The sequence below is a fragment of the Lynx rufus genome, unplaced genomic scaffold (assembly GCF_022079265.1).
Source record: "Lynx rufus isolate CCGP_SWC_20201006 ecotype Redwood Valley unplaced genomic scaffold, mLynRuf1.p SCAF_12, whole genome shotgun sequence".
Lineage (NCBI taxonomy): Eukaryota > Metazoa > Chordata > Mammalia > Carnivora > Felidae > Lynx > Lynx rufus.
Window position 1 is genome coordinate 10,041,646 of NW_025814826.1, and position 24,328 is coordinate 10,065,973.

The following is a 24,328-nucleotide window of genomic DNA, read 5'->3' on the forward strand; positions in this document are numbered from 1 at the left end:
CGCTCTGAACTCGAGCCACCGTGGAGCGCCGCCGCCGCCCAGCAACTTTCACCCGGAGCTGGTGAGTCCCCGGAGCTAGCCCGGGGGTGGGCGCGGGGTGGGGGTGGGGGGGTGGGGACCGCGGCTGTGTCCCCGGCCGGAGTCCCGGGCGCCGGGCGGGCCGGGGGCCGGGGGCTGGGGGAAACGGCGCGGGCCGCGGCGGCCGGGGGCGCGCGCCGCCTCCTGGCAGCACGGATGCCTCCAGCCTGTGGGTGGCCGGGCCCTGGGGGAGCGCGGACGCGGGGGCGGGCGGCTCCGCAGGTGTCCTCTCGGCTGCGGCGCGCAGGGGCGCGGTGGGAGGTGCGGGTGCGAGGGCAGGCGCGCGGCGGGTCCCTCCGGTGCCGACCCGAGCGCTGGCTGCCGTCCCCGCCCGGGCCACTCTCGGTGCGCCTCGGGGAAGCCCCTCGCCGCGCAGAGCCGGCGCGCGGCGGGGATCCCGGCGGGGACTCCTCGGGCCGCAAAACCCGGCCGCCCCGGGGCCCCCCGAGGTGAGGGATGGGGCTCGGCCCGGGCCCTCTGCCAGGCTCCTCGCGAGCGTGACGTCGGGGTGGGGTGGGGGGGCTGCGGCAGAATCGGTAGGCACCCTCCCGCCGAGCCCGGCGCCTCCCCGCCTGCCGAGGAGCAGTCCCGTGCCTCCGCCGGCGGAGAGGAAGCGAGAGTTATTTTAAGAATTCAGGGGTTGCCTTTCCTTCGCCTTGGGGGGAAGGGTGTAAGCGTCAGTTCCCGCTTTCCTGCGTTATCTTGGCCGACTGTGGCATCTTCTCCAAGCTGTGCGTTTGCGATGTTCCTTTCGAATAGCTGACGTGGTCGTGCGGTTGTGTCTCCGTGTGTGTGTGTGTGTGTGTGTGTGTGTGTGTGTGTGTGTATTATCCCAAACCCACCCAACTTCTTTGCCAGAAACCCGAGTTGAATCGGGCCTTGCAGTTTCCTCGCCGAGTGTCATCTTGGGCCTATTACTGTAATTACCTGCGTGGGTTTTTTCATCTCTGGGAGAACATATTTACTTTCTGAGCTGTGTATTGCATGCAAAGCCCCAAGTACACACACAGGCATTCCGTAAATGGCGCTGTTATCTGTCGCAAATACAGTAACTCTATCAAAACAGGGTTCCCTGGTTCTTTGCAATTTGTTGATTTTAAACCTAAGACTACATGGTCCGATTTAGCCACCTGACCCTCCTAGTAAACGTGCTTAATAAATACACCGGAGATTAGCTGTCTGCACAGCTAGTGCCCGGGAGTCTCACTCACCCTAAGCGCTAGCCAGTAAAGATGTTTGACTTTTGATTTGTTGACCACCCCTACAGGCACTTGTAGGGTTTAGGAGGGCAGGCCTGTTGTCCCTGCACAGGTAAAAGCCACAGCCGTGCAGGGCGGAACAGGAGTATAGGAATTTAGTAAGTCCCGAGAAGCCCTTCCTAAATGAAGTAAAGTCTGCTGGAAAAAGGGTGGGATTCAGTTAGTCCCCGGTTTTCGTTTGGAGGTAAGGAGCTAAATGTCTTGAGGCTTGAAGACATTTAATTTGATCACAGGCGGCTTTTGGTGACTGGGCCTCTTTGGAGGCAGAGTGGGGTAACCCTCTTCCTGAGTGAAGGGTAGAGGCCGGCCCCGGTAAGGGAAGAGAAAACAGGAACTGGAAAACCTAAGTTTGGGCCTCTGCCATTATCTACCAGAGCTGTGATTTGGGATAAGTTGGGTTAATGACTTGTCTGTTTGGCCAACGTTTCCTTCATAGCAGTAACTGGCGTTATATCATGATTTGTCCGTGTGTGTGTGTGTGTGTGTGTGTGTGTGTGTATTCACCACTGCAATGAAGGCTCTGTGAAAACAGCTCTGTCTTGTCCAAAACCCTAGCCCCAGTGCCTGTCGCAGAGTCGAGATTACTTGGAAGAAAGGGTGAAGTTTGGCTTCGAGTTTGGCTCCGCGCAAGGTCAAGGAACAGGGCTGGTTCGTAAGGCACTTGAAGCCCGCTGGCCCTCCGTCCTGGTTTCTGAAACGGGGATTTGAGGGACTTTTTTTGACCAGTTCTCCCAGGGTCAGTCTCTCTGCAGGACCCGTACTCAGCTGTATCACTGGGAGCAAGGGCTTGATTTGGATTAAAGGTCGTTTGCCCAATCAAAACGACCCACTCGTGTTGCCCACGTATATGGAGACCTTGCCATATCCTCCCAACCCCCAGGGGCTTTTTTAGCAGAAAAGTGGCCCAGCAATTTTGTGAATCGAGGACTATCCAAGCCCCTTAGGTCCATTTCACTTGTATTCAAAACATCGGAGACGCCATTTGGTTCAAATGAATACACAGAGTTGTGATTCAACAACATTAGCATGGGTTTGCTTATGGGTAGTATAATTTGCATCTGCGTAAATAAGAACACAAGGTGTCTGAGGCTGCGGTGCGAAACGTTGTCACAGCTCACGCTGCTGATCTCCATGACCCCCATGTCCTCAAGCATGGGTAGTCATTAGTTGGGACGTCGATCGATGACCCATCGCGAGGACGGTGCTCATCCCTTTCGCTTGTCAGGAGCGATTCCTGGGAATTGCTGATCCCAGAGTCAGAAGCCTTCCTGAGTTATAATTTCATCTGAACCTCTCATGGACCCCAGGGTGGGCAGGGACAGGTACAAAACAAAGGGGTTTGGTGTCCTGCCCAAGGTTTTAGGTGGCAAAGTAGCACCGTTGGGCAGAGTAGGTATGTTTTCTGGTTCCATATTCAGAGCGTTCCGCACTTTTCTGCCTTTGCCCTGTAGTAGGTACTCAACTACAGGAAAGAAATCACTTAATAAACATTTCCAAAAAGGGGAACCACAAGGTAATTTTCTTCTAGCTCTTGGTGATTGCATCATCAAGCAGGGCACTCAAGGCATGTTCCGGGAGATGCGTTTCTGTGCCTTTTAGCACTGCTTCCTGCTCAGGGAGGGGGGAGATCTGATCACTGCCAAGGTGACCCCTGTATCGGCTGTTGCCCAAGCAACTCTAGTGACTGCCTTGGGGGCTATTAGGGCTTATTGGTTAATACAGAAGTGCTCAGGTAATACTTTGCCCAAGGATTGCCTCCAGCCTCTGCTAGAAATGCCTCCCGTGAACCTTACAGGCCTCCTTGTGTGGTGGTTCTAACAGTAGGAGCATCATTTGCGGTGAAAATATAAAGTAGGGAGATAGGGCCCAGAAGATGCTCGTTAAAACATACACTACTCTTTACTGAGCACCTGCTATGAGCAAGGTACCCTTCAAAGCCAACACTCTTACAAGAGGGTACACATTGCCTGTTATCTTTAAAGATTGGTGACAGAAGAGGACAACTATGTAAGAGGAAGTCTTTTTTTTCCCCCAGTCAGAAATATTGAAAGATTTCTTACAGTTGCCCAGTTTCCTGATACTTAAGTTGTGAAATGTTGAGTTCACTCTATCATCATTTCTGAAATTTATTTTGAGTAAGTTCCCATTTAGGGGAGAAGCCCAAGTATAGAAAATAGCATAGGAGTCTGCCAGTTGAGGAATTAGAATTTTTGAAACAGCCCGGTTTAAAGATTTGGACCCTCTTTTGGATATCCTTGGCTTAAGTTAGCTGGTTGGGCTCTCTTGTAATTTAGAAGAGAAAGTTCAAATAACGATTTGGGATGTTGTGTTTAAAAGGTGCGTCCATGGGCACCTGGGTGACTCAGTTGGTTAAGCAATTGACTTTGGCTCAGGTCATGATCTCTTGCTTCCTGAGTTCAAACCCCACATCGGGCTTTTTGCTGTCAATGCAGAACCTGCTTCAGATTCTCTGTCTCCCCCTCTGTCTCTCTCTGCCCCTCCCTGCGTTCCCTCTCTCTCAAAAATAAACATTAAAAAATTTTTTTAAAAGGTACATCCATGCTAACAAGTTACAGGGCCCGTTGATGTAGCCTTTGTTCTTCATTCTTGGACTTTTTCCTCAATCTTGTTCTGTGCTTCACTTTCCCGTAGTACTGAATAAGCTGTCAGCATTCCTTATTTGCCGCAAAAGTAGTTCTTGAAAGTTCTATTGACCATCTGGAAATGGCTTTCATTTGTATAGAACTCTTCCAAAGTTTGGTTGTTTGACTGTCTTTATTAACCCTCACATATTCCCAGTCTCCCTTCTCTGGCCCCCCTCTTCAGCTCTCTGTTCACCCTCTTACCAGGTCCATGAACCATGAGTTGACGTGATAAGAGATGAGCATTTATGGCAAGAGTTTATTGGCTCATGTCATTGTAACTGTTCATTTTTCATAACGCTGACTTATACAAATGATGTCCCGTAAAATTATACGAATGGTGAGACCTTTATAGAATCCATCAATGTAGGTATTTCTTACTGGTCTGGGCTCTGCTTCCGGTGAGTTGGAGAACCCTGGGCAGAAGTCTCCATTCGTGTAGCTCAGAGTGCCTTTAAGTCAATCTCGTCTGCTTTTTACAGTTCATACCTCAGGCAAGTCTGATAATGCTGGGTCTTCCCACACTCCCACCTTTCTCTGAGCATCTACACTGACTCTGTTGATCCCAAGCCGTGCCATCTGAAAGCTCTTTGCCAACGTGCCTCTCTAGTCCTTCTTCCTCTGTCTGTGGGTACCGCATCAGTTGTGGGGCATGGGAGAGCTGTCAGGACTTCCTTGGGCCCACTTTTCAGTGCTGGGGAGACCGGAGAGATGGGTTTGCATTTATTCTACCTCCAACTCAAGTAATGATGTCTTCTTGGCCTTTGGGCCTTCTGGGTGCCTCAGCTCAAGTAGTGATGTCTTCTTGGCCTTCGGGCCTTCTGGGTGCCTCAGCTCAAGTAGTGATGTCTTCTTGGCCTTTGGGCCTTCTGGGTGCCTCAGCTCAAGTAATGATGTCTTCTTGGCCTTTGGGCCTTCTGGGTGCCTCTTCCTGTTAATGTTAACCCCCACGGGGGTGAGGGGAACAGAGAAGCTCGTCTCAGAGAGACCCTCTGGAGAGGGAGGACCACTTCTGCTTTCCACGGGGAAGCTGTGTCACAGAGGGCAGAACTGTAGCCAGCGGCCTGACGGGAGGCCCGAGGGAGGGGGCCGGCAAGGAAGTGATACTTCCTCCTGCTTGGAAGGCCCCAGACCCAGTCATTTGCCTGCAGCCCCACCTTCTTTACCACTCAACACTGCTTTTTTTTCCTCAGGGTTCTTTCTACCACCTTCTGCTCTGTTCATTTTCAGTTTGCCCCTGAGAGGGGGTGGGGGGGGGGAAGGGGGAGAACGAGCGTAGTCATCACTGGAGAGCCTTCTGTGGCAAAGCCCATGGTGGCCATGTTTGAGTCTTCAGCAACAGAAAGATGTACGTTTTGATGGTCACCATCATGGAAATCATTCTGAAAATCTAACTAGGTGTTCTGAGATCTTTTAATGTTCAGGCAATATAATAATTTCTTAAGCTAACTATAGTGGTTCAGTCCTGTTTTTAAAATTACTTAAACTCTAGTCTCTTGTTAATTTTTCGGGACAGGGCGGTGACTTTCATGTGACTTTCATATTTCTTTGACCATAACCCACATCAAGAAACATGTTTCACCTTGTGCCTGAATGCACGTCTATGTGTATGCAAAAAAAAAAAAGAAGAAAGGAAGGAAAGGAAGGAAAGGAAGGAAAGGAAGGAAGAAGAAACGAATTTGGTGAAAGAGCTTTTCCTTCTAGATCACCGGGCAGTGTGACCCAGAGCCGTCCTTTCGAGAACAGTGTAGTGAGATCTATTAGAGTTTAAAACATTTGGGGGAGCCCAGAGATTCCAAGAAGCTCCAGGCTGATAGGGAGGCTTATTAAGCAAATACAAATTAAGATAAATCCATACAATGGAACACCGTAGATCTTTCTAACAATAGTATTCAGTTGGGGTGCCTGGGTGGCCCAGTTGGTTGGGCTTCCGGCTCTTGATTTCAGCTCAGGTCGCAATCCCACACTGTCCACCTGAAACTAATATAACATTGTATGTTAACTATACTGGAATTTAAAAAAGAAAAAGAAAAAATAAGTTGAACACAAATGTGTGGGTAATATATGATAGTATTTCTGAAATATATGCATTGGTGAGACACATAATCTGTAAGCTATGCACATCAATACTTTTTGTACTAAAGTTTTGATAGTGATTATTTCTGGGTTATACCAATTTTATTGCCTTGGTACATTTTTTTTTTTTAAGAATCACTTATTTGGTAACATTTTTTTTTTTTTCATTTAATGTTTGTTTCTTTTGAGAGAGCATGAGCGAGAGAGGGCAGGGGAGGGACAGAGAGAGAGGGAGACACGGAATCCGAAGCAGGCTCCAGGCTCCGAGCTGTCCGCACAGAGCCCGACACGGGGCTCGAACCCACAGACTGTGAGATCATGACCTGAGCCAAAGTCGGACGCTCAACCAACTGAGCGACCCAGGCGCCCCAAGAATCACTTATTTGACTTTAAAACACCATTGTAACGAGCAGTGACGTGAAGCCAGTGTGAGTGCAGGGGAAAGGGAAGAGCCATCAGGAAACGTTGGGGCAAAAGCGGCCACAATGGAGCTTGTGTGATCTAATCGTGAGCAGACTTGCCCCTGGAGGAACTCATGGGCTCTGCGTCTTGTAAGTGGATATAATATTTTCTTAAAGGAGGGTCTCTTTCTTCTATTTAGTCATATTTAGCATGGAGCGTAACAAATGTTCCTTGAGTCAGCTGTGCAGGAATCATTCAAAGATCCAAGAACTCGTTCTAGTGGAGTGGGGATAAGCCTGGAGGGCCATTGCCCAGAATACCAAATGTTGGATTTTACTGTGTAAAAGGAGAATCGCTAGAGCCTTTTAGCGGGAAGCCATTTTTTTCCTTCACGACCAACTTCTTGCCTAGACTCTTGGCTATAAAATGGAGTTGCCAAATGATGAAGAGATAGTGAATACTCATTAGCTGCTCGGAAGAGGTGGATCATTAACCCAGGGGCTAACAGGCACCTCCACAGAGATTAATTTGGGGCTGAAAAGTAACATTTATTGCTGTCTTGTGTAACATCAGAAGCCTTGACCTTGTAGTCACTAGCAGGTCGGTACTTGATCGCTGGCCTGAGTGGTCATCCTGTCCAAACACCTATCTAAATATTCTTAATGATAGCAACACTATTGAAGAAATGAGCAATTAATTTGGAGTTGAGGTCTAAGTTTCTGTGGCATTATGAGTATTTTCCATTTGATTTAAAAGGCAAATCTGTTGGGGTGCCTGGGTGACTCAGTCAGTTGGGTGTCTGACTCTTTCTCTCCACTGAGGTCTTGGTCTCTGGGTCATGAGTTCAAGCCCCATGTTGGGCTGTGCACTGGATGAGAAGCCTACTTACAAAAAAAAAAAAAAGGAGAATGTATTATAAAGCAGCAGCTTGGTGTTGGGATCCCTTTTATGATCTATAAGATAGTAAAAGCATTACCAGGAGTGCCTGGGTGGCTCAGTCGGTTGAGCCTCTGACTTCGGCTCGGGTCATGATCTCACGGTCTAGGAGTTCGAGCCCCGCATCGGGCTCTGTGCTGATGACTCGGAGCCTGGAGCCTGCTTTGGATTCTGTGTCTCCCTCTCTACCCCACCCCAACCCGTGCTCTGGCACGCGTGCTCTCTCTCTCTCTCTCTCAAAAATATTATAAAAAAAAAAAATCCCTTCCATAACTAGGAATAGCAATATTTGGCCAAAATGGCATAATTTGCCAATGATGCTGGCAACTACCTTGCATAATCCGATACCATATATTGAATATCTCTTGTTTTCAATGCCTTTGAGAGATTCTTACCTTTAAATTTGAGGGGAGGTAATGTAAATGGTAAAAAGACAACGGGTTTGCAAGTTAAACGGATCTGAGTTCCTATCTTGGTTCCCCTGCTTATGACTTTAGGTAAGTTACTTATCCTCACCATTTAGTAATACCAGGTTTGTGATGGTGATTAACAGAGCCAACCTCCTATCTCCTAATGTTGTTTCTGGTACACAGCAGGCACCAAATAAAAGGGAACTCTTTTTATAATGGACTAGGTGATTCTTTCTTAGAGGGAAGAAACCCTTCCTTCCTTCCTTCCTTCCTTCCTTCCTTCCTTCCTTCCTTCAACAAACACATGCTGAGCAAAAATTTAAATACTGTCACAACCCAATGAGAGTTCAGAGTCTACTGGGGGGGGTCAGTCACAAACCATCCTGCCCAGCGGTTTGCCACATGCTGGAGTCTTGACTGAACTTTGGATCTGCCTACGAGGTACCCAGAACTACGGTAAGCCCAGGGGCTACCAGGGTTAGCAGGATGGTCTCGGCATTCAAGGATGCCCTTTGTAGGGGAGCGTGAGGAGACAGATGGTGTTCAGAGTGTGACCCGTGCCATCCTAGATGTATTCACACGGCACTCTGCAAGCGGAAGGAGAGGGCTCCCGGTGATAGGAAGAGACGCTGGAGCTGGGTGTAGAAGGAGTAGAAGGAATTCTCTAGATAGGGGCTTTACGGAGATAGGCAAATGAGCCTGGGGATTCCAGAGAGGCCAGGGGTCCTCTGGCCTAGGCTACTGGGATGGACTGCATCCTTACATGAGAGGCTTCGTGGTCTAGAGGGGGACAGACAAATATGGTAGTAGGCACCCAGTCTCTCTGGCTTCAAATGAAATTCTAATGTGGAATGCGGGGTCATCCATATAATCAAATGAGTACCGTAAGTTGTTTTTTTTGTCTCTCTGGACAAGACCTTGGTGTTGTCTCTCTGGACACGGGAGCACATTGCCTTTTTGAATGGTTTCAATTTTAATGGATTAAAATGGATATAGAAAGGAAATGTTAACCGGTTAAATTTCATAACTGCCTGTGTGTCTTTTACTTTCCGGCCCTCAGTTATTGTTAAGGTTTTAACTGAATTAATACGACCACTGAATGAGGATTTCATTGTAAGTTTCCTTCAATTCCTTTATGAGTGGATAACTTTTCAAGAGTCTAGTAGAAGAAACCATGCACTTTAGTGAATGACCCCAATGTTACATTACTGCCATAGTTAGAAGTCTTCAAGAGAGATGAGGCCGTGCAATCCAACTTAACAAATAACATAACCCTTCGGATGTCAAGTGTCAACCCTCGGGCTCTTGACGTCACCTATCTACCTTGGTATTCAACGTTTGAATCCTAGAATCTTGTAAAAGGAAGAGATTCTGGTAGTGTCTTACACATGGCCCTTAGCAGGGAGGTAGTTACCTTACCGTGAATACTGGGTCTCAAATGTTAGTTTCCTGCCAGGTTATCCTACTGCAGGTAATGGAGGCCACATTGTGAGAACACCGTGAGAGGGTGCTCAAAGTGACCCATTTCATTTTTGGACAGCTCTGGAGAGGAGACAGATTTTTCTATCATGCTATAATGTTTCATTTTGGTAACTTCTGCCTACTGCTTCTAACTCTGCCTTCTGGCACTGTTTTGACAAATTTTGAGGCTGTGGCTGTCAATGGGGTACGTGTAGGGACATGATTGATTGCCTGCCCACCCAGCACCATTACCCCATCTCTCTTCAAAACAGAACCCAGATTATTTCAGGATTCATCTTCTCCACTGAAGGTTAAGCAGAAGTTTTCCCCATCCCCATTGATAGGGTGGCCCTGACTGGTCAGAGGCTCTTACTCTTGCCAGTGATTGGTTCATAAATGGGCATACTTGGGTTTGGACGGTAGTCAGTAAAGGGAGGTAATGTCCCATAGGTGGTCCTAACATAAATAGAAAAGGAGTGGAGAGGGAGAAGCGAGAGATGAACGAGGAATAAAGGGGGGGAAAGAAACTCGTAAGAGTCAAGAAATTAGAAGGAAAATATAAGTTATCTTGATTACTAATTTGCTAATTTGTGATGTGTACAGTATGTGGTTTCTGTGTGTGTGTGTGTGTGTGTGTGTGTGTGTGTGTGTGTAGTCACACAGACTGGTGTGGGATTAGTAGTGATTACTGGACTTTCATAACCACAATTTATTTTTAAGATGTATATGTATTGAGTGTTGTGTGTTGGGCATTGTAGTGGGTGCTTTGGGGGAAGCAAACATTGGTAGCATGAGGTTGCTGCCCTGGAAGAGCTTATGGTACTCTGTTCTCTCTGGGTGGTTCACAGACCACAAGGCTGACAAATTAATGTGCCAAGGTCATGGATGGAACAGTAACCTTCTTGCTCAGGAGATCCCTGAGCACCTTAATCAGTGCCCAGAAACCAATATTTTTGGTTTCTCCCTCGTGCCCCCTCTCCCTCGTGCCCCCTCTCCCTCGTGCCCCCTCTCCCTCGTGCCCCCTCTCCCTCGTGCCCCCTCTCCCTCGTGCCCCCTCTCCCTCGTGCCCCCTCTCCCTCGTGCCCCCTCTCCCTCGTGCCCCCTCTCCCTCGTGCCCCCTCTCCCTCGTGCCCCCTCTCCCTCGTGCCCCCTCTCCCTCGTGCCCCCTCTCCCTCGTGCCCCCTCTCCCTCGTGCCCCCTCTCCCTCGTGCCCCCTCTCCCTCGTGCCCCCTCTCCCTCGTGCCCCCTCTCCCTCGTGCCCCCTCTCCCTCGTGCCCCCCCAACTCATGCAATTGCCTGCATGTGCTAGCTCTCTCTCTCTAGCAAACAAGAAAAGAAACAACAAAAACCCCAGAAAATAGCAAGTGTTGGCAAGGATGTGGAAAAATTGGAACTCTTGGGCGCTGCTGGTCGGAACGTGAATTGGTCCAGGATGGCTGTTCCTCAAAACGTTAAACCTAGAATGACCGTACAATCCAGTACTTCTATTTCTGGGTGTGTACCCCCCAAAATCGAAAGCGGGGTCTCAAAAGAAATATTTGTGCGCCCACGTTCATAGCAGGATTATTCACAAGAGCTGAGGGGCGTAAGGAACCCAGGCGTCCGTCGGCAGATGCACGGACAAACTAAATGTGTGTAAATACAATGGAATATTATTCAGCCTTAAAAAGGAAGAAAATTCTGACACGTGCTCAGACGTGGAGGAACCTTGAGAGACCAGTATGTTAAGAGAAATAGTCACGAAAGGATAGCCACAGATCTTCCTTGACTCATGATAGGGTTACATGCGAATAAACCCATGTGTTTTATCTACCTAACCTATTGAACATCCTAGCTGAGCCTAGCTTACCATAAATGTGCTCAGACCAGTCACATTAGCCAACATCAACGAACACAAAGACTGTTTTGTGTACTAATAAGGTGTTGAAGATCTCCTGTAACGTGCTGAATACATACTGCAAGTGGAAAGCAGAATGGTTGTGTGGGGACAGAACGATGGTGGCGTGGCAGTTGTTGACCCTTGTGATCGCGTAGTTCCCTGGGAGTCACTGCCACTGCCCGGCCTCACAGGAGAGTGCCGTGCTGTCTGTGGCTAGTCCGGGGAATGATAAAAATTCACGATGCCAAGGACTGAATGCATATCACTTTGGCACCATTATAAAGTCAAAGCATCAAAGGGCGCCCGGGTGGCTCAGTCAGAGGAGTCCGACTTCGGCTCGGGTCAGGATCTCATGGCTGGTGGGTTTGAGCCCCACATCAGGCTCTGTGCTGACAGCTCAGAGCCCGGAGCCTGCTTCGGATTCTGTGTCTCCCTCTCTCTCTCTGCCCCTCCCCTGCTCATGCTCTGTCTCGTTCTCAAAAATAAATATTAAAAAAAATTAAAGATTTTCTCCCTCTCCCCCTCTTGCATTCTCTCTCTCTCAGAATAAAATAAAATGATTTTAGAAAAGTTGCTAAACAGAAACGTATACAAATTAGATGAGGGTGGTGGAGAGGATATTTCATTGATTTTTCTTGATAAATTTTCCTTATTCTGAGATTTGCCCACCACGTTGGCTGGTGTTGACTTTTTTGGAAGGGAGGGGGCAGGGTCTTCAACTCTGTGTCATTTAACATAGAGCCATGTGGACTGATGGCTGACAAGATGTGGACACGGCTGTGTGTGTGTGTGTGTGTGTGTGTGTGCACGCATGAGTGGAGAATTGTACAAAGGCAGAGGCTAGATTGGAGGGTAAGGAGGAGGCACGATTGGAGGCCTGAAGGGGATATGGCTGGGGTGCAAAGTGGGCCTTCTCCATTCCCAGAAGATTGTAAACACACGCTAAGTGATTCTCTCACGGGACCCTTTAGAACAGGTTGGACCAGGGGCGCCTGGGTGGCTCAGTCCATTGAGCGTTTGACTTTGGCCCAGGTCATGACCTCAGGATTTATGAGTTCGACACCCGCATCAGGCTCTCTGCTGTCAGCACAGAGCTCACTTCGGACCCTCTGTGCCCCTCTCTCTCTGCCCCTCCTGTCCCCCGTCTCTCAAAAATAAACATTGAAGAAAAAAAAACCGAACAGGTTGGACTACCCGACTCTTGATAACTCTGTTCTTTCTAGCTGTGTACTCACTGATTCCAAATCATAGGAAAGCACATTTCCGATGGAGTTTTCCTCCTAGGCTCGAAGGGGAGCTTTTATTTATTTTAATTTTTTTAATGTTTATTTATTTTTGAGAGAGAGCGCAAGCCGGGGAGGGGCAGAGAGAGAGGGAGACACAGAGTCGGAGGTAGGCTCCAGGCTCTGAGCGGTCAGCACAGAGCCCGATATGGGGCTCGAACCCACAAACGGCGAGATCATGACCCGAGCTGAAGTCGGACACTTAACCGACTGAGCCACCCCGGTGCCCCTCGAAGGGGAGCTTTTAAGAAAGTTTTCCCAGCGCATCAGGGGGCTTTTTCTTTCGATTGAAGTGGAACATACACGCAGCAAGTGGCTTAAAGCAAAGCCTCCTGTGACCACCCCCAGCTCAAGAAGCAGATCCGGACCCTCTGCGTCCCCGTGCGCCCCCCTGACAATACTCTCTTCCCTCAAAGGCATCTGTCGTCCTGCGCCCAGTTTTAAGATCGTTTCCGGTGTCGGCTTGTCGGCAATAAGGTGTAAGAAACTGAAAAGCAGCACAAAGCCTTTTGTTTGGCGGATGAGCAGCTTGCCAAGCTCTGGGTGTGGCAGGCCCTGGCCAGCTCCCTTGCCTCTGCCGAATGACTGCGGTTCGATCCCGCGCAGGTCCTTGCCCTGTGTTCTACCCTGGCTGTTCCGTTGCTAAAATTCTCACCTGGGAGTTTTTCTTCCTCCATTCGTTCGTCTCGCTTTTCTCCCCATCTCTGCACAGCCAAGTGAATGTGTCAAGGCGGATATAAAGACGTGGGCTCGGGGAAGGTGGTTTCCGGCGGCCCAAAAGTAATCGCACGTCCGGCCACATGACCCGAAGCCAGTCTGTGCGTCGACATCTGGAAGTACTAACTGGTTTTGGGAATTCAGTTGGGAAGCGCCTCAGGAAACTAGGACCCATTTTTCTGATGCGAAGGAACACGGTACCCTTATTACTCACTGCCCTGCCTCCCGTCGTTCTGACACTTTATTTTTGTCGGAGAGGAGACCGCACCGTTATTTGACCTGTGGAATTTATTAATCCATGAAGTAATGCTTCATTTAGTCATCATTCAGAAAACATTTCTGGGATACTCCGTCCTCATGAATATGTATGCATGTGACCCGCAGCTACATCCACTTGCTCTAAATGGCAGAATGGTTCCATATGGACTCGGGAAGTGAAAATATTTTTAAAAAGTAGAATGAGGAGTAGGAATCTCTATTTCCTATGAAGTAGGAAGAGCACACACAGGCAGGGAGTATGGAGGCGCGGCCTCCCTCCGAGAAAGGGCGCGGGTTGTGGTCTGGGTCAAGGCCCCCGAGAACCACAGGCCAGGAGGGCAGGGGGAGCCCATGGCATAACCACCTGCAGCGCCCTGGCCCCTGACCAAAGTGTCTGAGAGTTTCCACCACTTATGTCTGTTGGTGACATAAGAAGGAATGCATCCTGGAAGTGGAGGACCACAGCAGGACCATGTTTTTGGTGAAGAAGTGTGTTCCTGAGTTGAAGATAAAAAAAAAAAAAAAAAAAAAAAAAATTAAAAAAAATAAAAATAAAAAAATAAAAAAATTGCGTTCTAATCCACGTCTGTCCCGTTGTAGGTGTAGGGCATGAGATGAAGTTCCTTAAACTCGTCAGGCCTCATTTTCCTTACACCCAAGTCAGCAATGACAGGTTTACTTCACATTCCATCCCATTGCTGCAAGGGTTAAATGAGGTAATATACCTGAAAGTCCTCAGAGAAATCTAACTCGCCACACGCCTGTGGGTGCCGTTTGGGGTCAAATTTCGGTCCCTCTAGCCTTTTCTTCCCCTTCAGGCAGGAGGCAAAGGGAAAACATTTTCTTTTATTGTTAGGCAGTCCTTAAGCATGAGAGGTAAAGCAGTTTAAAAAAAAAAAAGTTTTATAGATAAAAAGGGAGGGAATAAAAATCTTGCCTAATTTGGTCGAGGCCCACCCTCAGGCTCCCTCACCTGAGTGCCTGGATAGACTACTGTGGCCCGGCCAGAGAGTGGGTTCCATCCAGACTCCGCCCCCCTCAAGCCCTCTGACCTTAGAGCAACCTTGGCCTTTCCCCCTCCAACAGGGAGATGAGGTGCACACGTTACTGCTCTGGCTTTGATTCATGTGATTCTTACCATGCCACATAAACGAACCCAGATTTGAGGCTAATGAACGTTGAGTCTTCTCTGTTGTATCCTAAAAGATACTTTTTCTCCTCCTAATAATGGGTTACAGGATGCTCGAAGTCTGACTACCTTAAAAACACCTTGAGGTCGAGAACGAGCTTTACAGATGCTAAGCAGACCTCCAAGTTCACTTGTGGCATTTACGAGGGGCTTGACTGCATGGGACCCCTGAGTTGTAGCAATAATCCCGAACGCCGCCCTCCTCTTAAAATTGCCTTTTCTGCCTTGGATATCCCCCCTCTGACAAAAAAACAAAAAACAAAAAACAAAAAACGCTGATCCTTCAGATGTGCTCCAGAATATTTCAAAATCCCTTCAGTAGGGGGATACGGCACTCTTAAGTCATCGGAATAATTTTTTAAGATTAGTAAACATTTTTGTTTTGAAAAATTTAACAAAGTTAAATGAACAAAGATTTAAATGAAAGTAGGTTTGATGTTGAGAAACGACTGGAGTTTTTTTGTCCTTTTTTTTTTAGTCGACTTTAAAAATTTTCTATACAATTCTATGATTGAAAAAATGTATGGATTCCCTTGGCCGTCACCATAAGGATGCAGAATGGTTCTGTCACCCCCAGCGTCTGGCAAGCGCTGATCTATTCTCGGTCGCTATAGTTGGGCCTTTTCCAGGATGTAATATAAATAGAATCCTCCTGTATGTGGCCTTTTTTACAGCGTGGCCCTCCTGAGATAGAATTCACATACCATATAATTTACCCATTTAAAGTATGCAATTCAGTGGTTTTTAGTATGTTCACAGAATTGAGCAACCATTACCGCAGTCAACCTGAGAACGTTTTGTTCACAACAGAAAGAAATCCTGTACCCATGAGCTGTCCCTCTCCATTTCTCCCAAGCCCCCCCAAACCCTGCTTGCCCTAGGCACCCACTAGTCCGTTTTCTCTTTTGTATAGATTTCAGGCAACTGTTTTTAATGATATGTTGTGTGTGGCTTTTGATGTTTCCCAGACTGAACTGTTTCCAGTTTTGTTAACTAAACTTTGCAGGATTTCAAGGGGTAATTTATTTATTTATTTATTTATTTTAATTCTTTTTTTTCAACGTTTATTTATTTTTGGGACAGAGAGAGACAGAGCATGAACGGGGGAGGGGCAGAGAGAGAGGGAGACACAGAATCGGAAACAGGCTCCAGGCTCTGAGCCATCAGCCCAGAGCCCGACGCGGGGCTCGAACTCCCGGACCGCGAGATCGTGACCTGGCTGAAGTCGGACGCTTAACCGACTGCGCCACCCAGGTGCCCCACAAGGGGTAATTTATAATGCAATTGCCATAAAGCTTCATATTGTCGGCAGGGTGCGTGGGGGGGAACCTTTGCTGTGTCTTCTATACTCAAAATAGTTTTTCTCCTTTAGGGCTGCTACTTAAATAAAGGTCCTCCCCAAGAGAATCCTCCAAGATTGTAAAGGGCTGTGTTATTCACGCTGGCGGGGGGGGGGGGGGGGGGGGGAGGGAATCCTGGAAAGCTGAGCTTTAAATTCTGAGGGTAACCTGGGCATTTTGTCCTGTCCTATCCTGCAAGTGCCCTTAACTGCAAAGTTTACTTCGTGGGGAGGTGGTCTCTGGGAGCCCCAGCTCCCCCACCTAGAGAATGGACGTGACCGTAGCTTCTCACGGACTCTCCCAGGAGTCCAGCGTGTGATCACTGGAGCCAGTGCTTCTGTGTCATTCTCTTTGTGAGCGGTAATGTCATGTGGGGACAGTGGACGGAGGTCCCGGTCATGTGACCTGGCCACACATTTGCAGGTATAAATTCTCACTGTTGGAGGTATGATCGTGGGCAAGGCACTTGACTTCTGGTCATTTCCATGTGGCCATCTGTTGTGTGGCGATTAATTACAGAAGGTCTTTGGAAATTTAGCTGTGCCAATTTTTGTGAATCTATTCAGAACATAATAGAGTCTTAACAGATATTTGATATTTGCTTTTCTTTTGGTAAAGTAATCATTTTTGGCCCTTAGTCTTCAGGGAGCTTATTCTGTGCAACTGTATGGAAATTACTGAAAAGATTTTGCAAAGGCCATGGTACTCTGAGTCTAGATGCATGCTTGGATTTGAGCCAGCACTGCGTTATGAAATGTTTGTGAAAGCTTAGAAGCGCAGTGTATTGCCAAGAGGGAAAGAATGTTTGGATGAACGATGGACAAAGGAGAAACCCACACCAGGATGACTTAAGTTTTCCATGCGTTGTTTCGCCTCTGCAGGGGGCTAAAAGGACTTTCTGGCCCTTGGTCCTCAAATCCAGACCGTCTTACTAAACGCTAGCTAATGATGAGACACGGACTCCGATTCTCAGTCTTCTTAGACAAAAGACCGATGTGTCAGGACCAAAGAGAAAAGGGAGCTGGGAGTGATTAGCCGTGGTGCCGAAGGGGAAGCAAGCTTCTTTCTCAGCTGCTCGAGTTTTATAATCATGCCAGCACAGTTAGCACTCATTTTTCTTCCCATCTTGAGCAATCTTTACCTTTCACAGAAAATACAATAGAAATAGCAATTTTACTGAATGTGTGTCCTGTGTTAGATCACCAATTCTTTTTTTTTTATCTTTTTAAAAAAATTTTTTTTTAACATTTATTTATTTTTGAGACAGGGAGAGACAGCATGAACGGGGGAGGGTCAGAGAGAGAGGGAGACACAGAATCTGAAAGAGGCTCCAGGCTCTGAGCTGTCGGCACAGAGCCCGACGCGGGGCTTGAACTCACAGACCGCGAGATCGTGACCTGAGCCGAAGTCGGATGCTTAACCGACTGAGCCACCCAGGCGCCCCTCACCAATTCTTTACGAGGTGTGCTGCTAATATTTCTGTTATTGATAAGGAAGCCAAGGCTCAGAGATAATAAATTAAATGCTCCCTTAGCTACTAAGTAAATGGAACCTGAGCCAGCCTGACCCCCAGGCTGGTGTGTGTGTTTTGCAGGCATACCTTGGAGAGGTGGTAAGTTCGGTTCCGGACCACTGCAATAAAGTGCATGTTGCAGTCAAGCAAGTCGGATGAATTTGTTAGTTTTCCAGTGCATATAAAAGTTATGTTTATATTATACTGTAGTCTATTTAGTGTGCAAAAGGATTATGTCTTTAAAAAAATGCACATAGCTTAATGAAAAAATACCTTACTGCTAAAAAATGCTAACATCCTCTGAGTTCTCAGTGAGTCATAATCCCTGATCCCAGGTCACTGTAACAATATAATGATAATAAATGTGACAGAGACATGAAATCAGCAAATGCAGTTGGAAAAAGCCAAGTACAATAAAATGAGGTATGCCTGTATTTAACCTTGAAAGCTTATTTTTATTAAAAAAAAAAAAAGTCACGACTATACTACGTGGAAGGTGATGTCCTTGACTTTAGTTTATGAGGTTGACTTTATACGCTTACTTACATGGAAACCCAGGGATGTGGTCGCTCCTGAGAGACTGATAATTAAAATGACGCAGCGAATGTTTTTTTTGAGCACACACGGTGCGTCATTAACACTCACTAAGTTTTTATTCATTTAATCTTCACAAGAGCCTTTTGAAATTGGTACAGTTACCATCCCGTTTGTGCAGACTAACCACAGTGTCACGTAGCTCTGTGGGGGGACGGGGGGGGGGGCGGCTCTGGAACTTGAACCTGGGTCAAGCTCAGCTCCGCCATTCAGTGGATCTGATGTCTAACCGCTCTGTCTTGCGGAAGACAGAACCCCAGATGCTAAAAACCGGTCAGAGCAAGAGAACGCCCCGAATTTTGCCAATTTGGTGTGATTTTTTTTTTCTTTTCTTTTCTTTTTTTTTTTTTTTTTTTTTTTACCATGGTCAGAGCTTGAAAAGGTGAAGAGCGAATACATTCATTGAAATTGTACTGAAACTTTAAACATCACGTCAGGAGTTTAAAGCATGATCAGGATTAAGCCAGTTGAATTTATCCGCATTAACTTCAGCTGGTAACTGAGTTTAATCTATTACAGTTGTCACCCTTTGCTGGGAAAGAATAATTTTCCTCTTCCGCTAAAGCAGAGCAAATAATTTGTTTTATAGTGAAGACTGACTCGTGATTGGATTAAGCCTTTTCTTCAGAATGTATCTCCCATTTTTCTTTTGCTAATTACTTACGTAGCTTGCATTTTTCTTCCCATAAAGCAGGAACTCTTCAGTATCGAATACTCGCTAACGCTTGACCTTAAAATGCTGTTACAGAGCCTTGCGGTTCGAAAAGTTGTGCCTGGGCGGAGCCACTTTATTCCCTGGGAGGCAGTGTCCCCCAGCGAGTTCCCTGGGAGGCCGCTCTACGGCCAGTGTCTTTGCTCAGCACTCGGACAGTCCGTGACCGAGTGTCTCCCGTATGGTTTATAAATGGCCTTTTCCATTTCTGAATGACCGCTCTCTGAAAAGACGTTAAAAGAGCGATAGGTAAGACTTCAGCTTTTCGTTTACGAAGGATGGTGTATCAGAATCCCCGTATTCTCTTTCATTACTGGCGTTGTCAGGTGATTCTTCGAGTAAAACCCCAAATCCGTCTAGACGAAGTCGGAGCAAGTGGGAGTGTTGTGACCTTGACTTTAACAGAAAAGGAGCGGTCTCCTTTCACCGCCAGCCCTTGTGCCCATTCTTGGGCTCCTGCAGGATCTCTTGGTATACTTTGTGGCCTGACCAGAACCACCTCTGGTGGTTTCCCTGGACGAATAGTCCCCAAATGTGGTCGCTGCAGTCTTGGGGTCGGGCAGAGGTGCTGTGTCACGCTTGCTTTCTGTAGGGATGCAAGTGTTGCCGCGGGAGTCTTGGGTCAGTATTTTTCACGCCGATTCCGAAGGGGCACAGGGCATATGCTGAAATAAACTCCGTCGGCAGACAGTTTTGAGTCGTTGCTGGGCCTGCGAGAACCTTCGGGCCACAAAACCACTGCTTCATCCTGAACCTGAGCTGGAGGCAGCTAGGAGAGAGCACCCACTGAATAGCTTGTGCTAAGTCCTTATCTGGTTCCTGGGGCTCAACCAAACAGATGAGAGGAGCCGAAGCCAAAACAGGCATTGGCACCTTGATTTGGGTTAATGGCCTACCCAGGGCAGTGACAGACACCCGGCCGGAGCCAGACGGGAGTCACTGATCATATATCAGATGCATTTAAAAAAATGTCTTGGGGCGCCTGGGTGGCTCGGTCGGTTGGGCTTCTGACTTCGGCTCAGGTCATGATCTTGCAGTCCGTGAGTTCGAGCCCCGCGTCAGGCTCTGTGCTGACAGCTAGGAGCCTGGAGCCTGTTTCAGATTCTGTGTCTCCCTCTCTCTCTGCCCCTCCCCTGCTCATGCTCTGTCTCTCTCTGTCTCAAAGATAAATAAATAACTTAAAAAAAAATAAAAATAAAAAAATGTATTGATATGAAGGGGAAGGGCCTTCGCATTAGAGCAAACAGGAGAGGAGAGCCCTACCTTGAGGTATTTCTTTCAAGTCTTCAAAAGAACCAAGTGAGCTAGTGGGGAACACTGAGAATCACAAGGCTTCTGTATACAGGGCTTGTGGGACAAAGTTAACGATGATGAAGTAAACTTCAGGGGACAATGATGAGCTGAACTTCTGGTTTTGACGGCCAGTGTTTCAGGAAATGGACAGGTTGGGAACCTTCTGCTGTTGTAAGTTTTAAGAGCAGGAGATTATTTCTTGGGAAGCTTCTTTTAATTTCCGTGGTGATAGTTGAATATGAGTCCACTGTGGTTTAAGGAGACCCTCCCATTTGAAAGTGACTTCTGTCTATTTATGATTAGCCTATTGTTTGTTTATGTAGAATTTAGAAGGTTTTATGATAACTTTATATACATTTTGAGGCTTTAAACATGAAGTGACATTGTTTTATCACTCATAAAAATACTTGTTCCCTGAGAGTTGATTATAAACAATGAGCTAGCAGGAGTCTTGAAATAAAGGAAAATGATAGCCACAGTTTTACAATAGATAAATCTGAGCTAAGTAGAAGTGAGTTCTGTTTTTCATAAAATACACCCCAAAGCTAATACTTCGTAAATACTACCGTTTTCTTTATGGCTATAGTATAACCAAATTCAGAACTTTAATAACTTTCTATTTTTGGCTATCAGGTTTGTTTTTGTTTTGTTTTAAGTTTAGTTATTTATTTTGAGAAAGAGAGCATGAGTGAGAGAGGGACAGAGAATCCCAAGCAGGCTCCGTGCGAAGAGCACCCTTAGCACGGAGCCCAGAGTGGGACGTGATCCCGTGAGCCGTGAGATCATGACCTGAGTCTAAACCAAAAGTCGGACGCTTAGCCGACTAAGCCACCCAGGCACCTCGGCTCTCAGGTTTATGGAACAAAAATAAAGTTCACAGAAGCAAAAGTATGCTATGAAAGCCAGTTCCACTGCGGGTATGTTGCCATTAGGGGCTCTGTTTATCCCTTAGGGCTTTAATTTTTCTCCTGAGCATTGTTTTTCGTTTTGAGTTCAGGAGTGGGGTTAGGTTGGCAGTGGATACATCCCAGTCCCCACTCCTGAATAAGGGCGTGGAATCCCGATGCTGCTTGGAACTGTGACTGTTGTAGTCAACCAGCGGGGCCCCTGGAGTTGAACGATCCATGGCATTTCCATCGCTATGATTTCACTTCTGACATGGAGCCCAGTATTTGATGAGGTTCCTAACAAGACTGGATGGTGCCATTTCTTTTTCAAAAGCAGGTAAGGTTGCAGCGTAGGGTTTTTGTAATCGTACTCAACGCTGACTTCTCATGGGAATCACTGGAGAGCACGCAAGCCTTCCCATGCCAGGCTGCACCCCGATCAAGTAAGCGGGACTAGCGGGGGACCCAGGGTCAGTACTTCTTAGGGGTCTCCTTGAGATTCTGCTTGTGTGTCAGGCTGAGACCCATTTCACCAGCTCTAGCCATCGTGGAACCTCCGGGCCGTTGTAAGCAAATGTTCCGATCAGTGAGTTAAGGTGGTGCCATTACTCTCCGGTCACGTTCCAGCCGAATGTCAAGTGTGCTGGCGGGTGGAGACAGGCCCGGTGGAGCTACCTCTCCTCCCCCTTCGAGGAAAGCAACTAGAGTGGGCACCCGTGAGGACAGTGGACAGTTTGCGGGGTCAGAGTGCTTGTCCTGCCGTCTCCCCGACACACTTAGAAGCCTCTGGAGTGGGACGGGGACAGACCACCTGCTGGGCCAGCCTCAGTCACCACAACAGCATTGTTTTGGCTGTGTTTTTACGTGTGTGGGCTCCACAGAGCTTCTGTGACTCGGGGACTTCAGACTCAGGTGTGGGGGGGCGTCTCCCACGAGCCAGGGGCTCGCTCCCCTTTCCCCGGGACACGCTCCCCGCCGTCCTGCGGGTTGCCCGCTGCTCTTGACTTCTGTCACAGTGGCCCATGAGTGAGGAAGGACTGTGTCTGGGAAACCGTGGTGTAGCACAGTTCCATCAGAACCCCTCATTCGCTGGGGTTTCTTTCTCTCCCTTGACAGGCAGCAGGTTGACTGGGATGCTCCCAAATGGGAATCTGTCTCGTCAGAGGGCCGGGGGTGGGGATCTCCACCCGGTGAACTCGGGGCACGTTACCCCATCTCGGAGCTGCTCTTCTCTTCAGCTGTTAGAATTCCTTATCAGGACCGGTTTTGAAAGGGTCCATGAAAGTGCTCTGTGGAAAAAGAAAAGAATGAAAGGAACCCCATTCAATCTCCAGTGGAGCCGGGTGTGAACCTCCTGCCTGAGAGAGAAGGAGCAGAGCCGTGGCGAAAGCAATAACCCCGTGCAGCATCCATAGTATGGTGAGCCACGGTTAAAAAAAAAAAAAAAAAAGACTGATGGGGCGCCTGGGTGGCTCAGTCGGTTGAGCGTCCGACTTCAGCTCGCGGTTCGTGAGTTCGAGCCCCGCGTCGGGCTCTGTGCTGACAGCTGGGAGCCTGGAGCCCGCTTTGGATTCTGGGTCTCCCGCTCTCTCTCTGCCCCTCCCCCGCTCATGCTGTCTCTCTCTTTCAAAAATAAAATGTTTTTTTAAAAATTTTATTTAAGTTAAAAAAAAAAATGCTAGCTAGGATGCGGGGAGACCGCAGTACAAAACGGGACAGCTACCCCAGGACACCCTTTGACGTTTTCTTGTAAAATTCAACACACGTGTGCCTCACAACCCAGCACTTCTACTCCTAGGTGTTCACGGATGAGGAGTGAGAGCACGTGTCCACAAAATGACCTGTGCAAGTATGTAGGTAGCACTTGTTTCATAATATATATTAAAAAAGCCCAAACCCTGGAAATGCCTCGAATACCTGTTATCAGAAGAGTGGTTCAATAAATCTGGGTGGTGGATTCATAAAATGGGACACGACTCAGACCCCCCAAAAAAGGGGGGGGTATACCGATATAGGCAAGACCTGGTTGAATCTCACAAACGTATTAAGGGAAATACATCAGAAAGAAATCCAGATTGAGTGACTTCATGTGCATGAGGTTCAAGAATGACGATCAGAGGGAAGGTGTGACTTAGAAAGGGACACAAGGGGACGGTCTGAGGTGATAGGGACGTTTTGTATCTTGTTTTGGAAGATGGGTATGTGGCTGTGGACATACATCAAAATCGATCTCCTACAGCCTTTAAGATCTGTGTGTTTCATTGTATATACATACTGGTTTTGGTGGATAAGGAAAATTTCTCGTGTTTTTTTTTTTATTGTGGTAAAATATACATAACATTTACCACCTTAGCCATCTTGAAGTATACTGTGGCATTAAGTACATTCATCCTGTGCCACAACCACCATCACCATCTATCTTCAATGAGAAAAGCAAACGAGGGGCGCCTGGGTGGCTCAGTCACTTGAGCATCTGACTTTTTTAATATTATATTTATTTTTAAATTTACATGCAAATTAGTTAGCACCTAGTGCAATGATGATTTCAGGAGTAGAATCCAGTGATTCATCCCCTGTGTGTAACACCCAGTGCTCATCCCAGCAGATGTCCTCCCTAATGCCCCGTGCCCATTTAGCCCATCCCCCCACCCACAACCCTTCCAGCAACCCTCAGTTTGGTCCCTGTATTTAAGAGCCTCTGATGTTTTGTCCCCCTCCCTGGTTTTGTCTTACTTTTGCTTCCCTTCCCTTCTGTTCGTCTGTTTTGTATCTTAAATTTCTCTTATGAGTGACGTTCTAGTATAGTTGTCTTTCTCTGACTGACTAGTTTCCATCCACCTTGTTGCAAATGGCAAGACTTCATTCTTTTTGATTGCTGAGTAATATTCCAGTGAGTGTGGGTATACACAATGTCGTCTTCATCCACTTATCCGTCGATGGAAATTTGGGCTCTTTCCATTCTCATGGCTATTGTTGATAGTGCTGCTGTATACATTGGGGTGCATGTGCCCCTTTGGAACAGAACACTTGTATCCTTTGGATAAATACCTAATAGCATCTGACTCTTAATTTCAGCTCAGGTCATGATCCCAGGGTCATGGGATTGAGCCCCATGTTGGGCTCCATGCTGAGTGTGGCACCTGCTTGGGATTCTGTCTCCCTTTGCCCCACCACCCCCATGCTCTCTGTCTCTAAAATTAAAAAAAAAAGAAAAAGAAAAAACTAAAGACAGTATCATATGGTAAAGTCCAATTAAGCAATAACTGAGGTTAATACCTTGTGCATAGGTGAAGCCAACCCTGACACTTCTTGGCCCCGAAGCGTGTTGAACATACCTCTGTTGTACCTGTCGTGTCTTACCAGTATTAGCACTGATTTACCTGTTTCTCCTGCTGTTCT

General features: G+C 47.5%; 1 protein-coding gene across 2 annotated transcripts in view; it reads left to right on the forward strand.

Moving 5' to 3' along the window:
• Positions 1 to 24,328, forward strand: part of LYN (LYN proto-oncogene, Src family tyrosine kinase) — a 127,112-nt gene continuing 102,784 nt past the window's right edge. Inside the window, exon 1 of one of the 2 annotated variants that reach the window (XM_047073943.1) lies at positions 1 to 61. The gene's annotated coding sequence lies outside the window, so the exon portion shown is untranslated. The remainder of the gene's footprint in view (positions 62 to 24,328) is intronic. The other variant, XM_047073944.1, reaches the window with a different exon arrangement.